This window comes from Mus pahari, chromosome 8 (assembly GCF_900095145.1).
Source record: "Mus pahari chromosome 8, PAHARI_EIJ_v1.1, whole genome shotgun sequence".
NCBI lineage: Eukaryota > Metazoa > Chordata > Mammalia > Rodentia > Muridae > Mus > Mus pahari.
The window spans coordinates 66,030,135-66,034,474 of NC_034597.1; positions in this window are offsets into that span (position 1 = coordinate 66,030,135).

The following is a 4,340-nucleotide window of genomic DNA, read 5'->3' on the forward strand; positions in this document are numbered from 1 at the left end:
AAGCCTTGAACCAAGGAAGTAAGTGAAAGGTCATCTAACTCTCAGCTCAGGAGACACAGGACCCCCTCCCCTTCTGCAGCAGACATGGATCTGGAGACTCAAACCATGGGTCTCTCCTTCAAGGGTTTATGAGAGCCCAGGGGAGTTGACACACAGTCTGTCTGCTGATGGCTGAAACATAAGGAAGGGGCAGGCCAGGTCAAGAGTTAATTTTGGTAAGGGGAGTAGTATCAGCCTGTGACATTTTAAGCTTGATCCATAGAAACTACAAGAATGGTAGAAAAGGAGAAGTTGGAGATTCCTCTGCAAATGTCTTGTTTGTGAAGTGTATTGGGAAATTGAGTGGAAAGCTGAGGGAAGAAGACACAGACTTAGATTCCCACAAGCTCATGACCCCTGACTCGCAAGCCAACCGGGATGTGAGCTTTCTCTTGGCTGGCAATGACCTTTAGAAATCTCAAACACTAAGTTGTTGCTTTTCAGATATTAGCACTTTTTAGAACTTGTAAAAGAAATTGAGACTCCCGGACCATACCTCTAGGGGCTTTGGTTCACTGGGTGATTTTTCTCAGTCAGGAAATCCTAGGAGTATCTAGCCATGTCACTATGACTACCATGACCATAAAATATGCCAGCCATCACTTCCAGGACAGGAGATAAAATCAACTAAATAAAGAAGAAGCTCAATGGGCAAGACTTCATTCTCTATGGAAAGCAGAGCTCTAGCGTATGCCTGCCTCTGTGTGTGTGCCCACCCAGAGCTATGGACAAGGAGAGAGAGAAGGGCCACCTGGACGCTGAGGACTTGCTCTCTGTAGCGAGGCCTTCTGTAGAGAGGGCTTAAAGCAAATCTTCTCTTTGCTGTCTGTTTGATACTTGAGATTTGATGGTGTACTGAGAATTCGTGTCTGCTTCAATGTCGCCGTTACACCTTTCACTCTGATATTTAAACAGCAAACAAGAACTGTGACTTAAATCCCTTTTCTATGAAATGCAGAGGGTATATTCACTTATATGTGTTTCCCTTCAACAACAATGGAGTGAAAAAATTTACTTGGGTTGGATTCTCGCCTCTACCTGTTCGTAATGCCTTTGTATGTTATAGTTTTTAAAGTCTTCTTTTAAAAGAAATCATGTAATTTGTCTATATGGGTGTGTATGTGGGTATGTGGCTGTGTATGTACCACAGTGTGTAGGACAGAGAACAAATTTCAGTACTGGGTTTGTTCCTTCTGTTATGCCGGTCCCAAGGATCAATCTCAGGTTATCAGGCTTTGAAAAATCACATTTTTAATCTTAGCCATTCTGACTGGAATGAGATGGAATCTCAGGGTTGTTTTGATTTCCATTTCCCTGATGACTAAGGATGTTGAATAAATGGCTAAGATTAAAAATTCAAGTGACAGCAGATGCTGGCAGGGATGTGGAGAAAGAGGAACACTCCTCCATTGCTGGTGGAATTACAAGCTTGTACAACCACTCTGGAAATCAGTCTGGCGGTTCCTCAGAAAATTGGACATATCACTACCAGAGGATCCAGCAATACCTCTTCTGGGCATATACCCAGAAGATCTTTCAACTGGTAATAAGGACACATGCTCCACTATGTTCATAGCAGCCTTATTTATAATAGCCAGAAGCTGGAAAGAACCCAGATGTCCCTCAATAGAGGAATGGATACAGAAAATGTGGTACATTTACACAATGGAGTACTACTCGGCTATTAAAAACAATGAATTTATTAAATTCTTGGGCAAATGGATGTATCTGGAGGATATCATCCTGAGTGAGGTAACCCAATCACAAAAGAAGTCACTAGATATGCACTCACTGATAAGTGGATATTAGTCCAGAAACTTAGAATACCCAAGATACATTTTGCAAAACACCAGAAAATCAAGAAGGAAGACCATCGTGTGGATATTTCATTCCTCCTTAGAATAGGGAACAAAATACCCTTGAAAGGATATAGATACAGAGACAAAATTTAGAGCAAAGATGAAAGGATGGACTATCCAGAGACTACCCCACCTGGGGATCCATCCCATCATCAGCCACCAAGCCCATACACTATTGCACATGCCAGCAAGATTCTGCTGAAGGGACCCTGATATTGCGGCCTCTTGTGAGACTATGCCAGTGCCTGGCAAACACAGAAGTGGATGCTCACAGTCAGCTATTGGATGGAACACAGGACCCCCAGTGGAGGAGCAAGATAAGGTACCTAAGGAGCTGAAGGGGTCTACAACCCTATAGGTGGAACAACAATATGAACTAACCAGTACCCCCNGAGCTTGTGTCTCTAGCTGCATATNTAGCAGAAGATGGCCTAATNGGCCATCATTGGGAAGAGAGGCCCCTTGGTNTTGCAAACTTTATATGCCCCAGCACAGGGGAATGCCAGGGCCAAGAAGTGGGAGTGGGTGGGTAGGGGAGCAGGGGCGGGGGCGGGGGGAGGGTATAGAGAACTTTCGGGATAGCATTTGAAATGTAAATAAAGAAAATATCTAATAAAAATAAAATAATAAGTAAAAAAAAAACAAATATGAGCTATACAATCTTAAAAAAGAAAAGAAAAGAAAAATCACATTAACCCACTGAGCCATCTCCCCAACCCAGTCCGTTGTTGTTTACATAATCAGGCTATTACAACACTGATTTCCACTGTGGCTATTATTTCATTGAAAGCCCTTTGTTCTGGTGAGTTGTGTGTATTTATTGAGCCTTCAATTTATCCCATATGTTGAAATATGTTAACTATGGTTCCTTGAAAGGAGGGAGGTTGTCATGTAAACACGTGTCCCAAACAGACCTGTTTTGACTCCCCCCCCCCCCGCAATGATGAATACACTAGAATGACAAGGCTGTGAAAGACTCTGACTTCTTTATTTCATGTCTGCTTAAGGAGGCCGAACTCCCAAGCACTTATTTGGGAAGGAGAAACGGATCTGCTAAACATCATAGAATCTGACCCAACATCTATGTGACTCCAGAATCAGTTTTCTCCTCTCTTCCTTGGTCACCCACGTTTTTCATTCAGCGGTGTATTAATTACTTTTCTCACTGCTGTGACACATTACCCAACAAAGCCACTTAAGGAGGAAGGCTGACCTTGGTTCACTGTCCTAGGCCACACAGTCCTTCATGGTGGACAAAGACAGTGACAGAAGCCTGAGGTCACACTGCATCATGGTCAGTCCTGGATCTCAGCCTATGGGATGCTGATCCTAGTGAGAATGCATCTAGAAACTGTCTCAGAGACGTGCCCAGGGTCTAAATGCCATTCTTCTAAATGCCATCAAGTTAATAACATTAGCCATCCCAAGCATTTCCCCACAATCAGTCATACTAAGAAGAAGTGGCAGGTCTCTTTATCTCTCCGGCTACTCTTGGTCACTTTAGAATTACATTTGACGGAAACTCTCTGAGGAAGCACTACCTCTCACATACACCAGAAACTGTACAGACAAAGGTTAAAGACCCTATAGCAGAGAGGTGGGAGAGGAACCTCCCACCCTGGAAGCCCCTTTTATAAAAGCATCATCGGAAAATGTACACAAAATGTTTGCAAACACATTTTTGTTCCTCATCCATCCCCAGTGTGGATTCATTCGTCCTTTTAAATCACAGGAAATAACAGCTTCCCAATGATTGGTCTGCTGCTGACAGAACAGCCTTGCTGTTAACAATTCCAAGACCTGGGGAGATGGGCCATGAGAGACAGAGAAATGCAGAAAAGAAAAAAAAAATGGATGAAGGAATCATTGAAATCAGGAAAACAAGCTAAATTGAGTGCTTCCTAATTTAATGCATTTAAGTCAGATTCAATAAAGCCTGGCGCTGATCCTTGCTTGCTTTCTGAAAAATCTCAGGGCCGGGCGGCTGTCCTGCCTCTCAGCTGTCCCTGGAAACCACAGCCACGGCTGAGGTCTGGCTTCTCTGTCTGCTCTCTGTCACCTGGGGTCTCCTCAAGCAGTGAGAAACAAACTATTTATTTAAAAGAATAATTAGTATATTGGCTGCTTTCTGAAACCCTTTTCTCCATCCGTATTCAGACTGAAAAATATGAGGTTATTGCTGCTGTTTGCCAGCTATTTCTGGTCTCTTCTGGTTGAGTGGAATAGGAATATATAACTGTTTGGGGCTCATAAATTACTTAGTTTATTTATTTATTTATTTATTGTGACTGCATATATGTGTGTGTGTGTGTGTGTGTGTGTGTATATATATATATATATATATATATATGTTTGGGCATATGTGTGTCATAGAGGTTATAGGACAACTTGCTGGAAGTGTCTCCTTCTGCCATATGGGTCTTAGTGGTTGAACTCAGGACC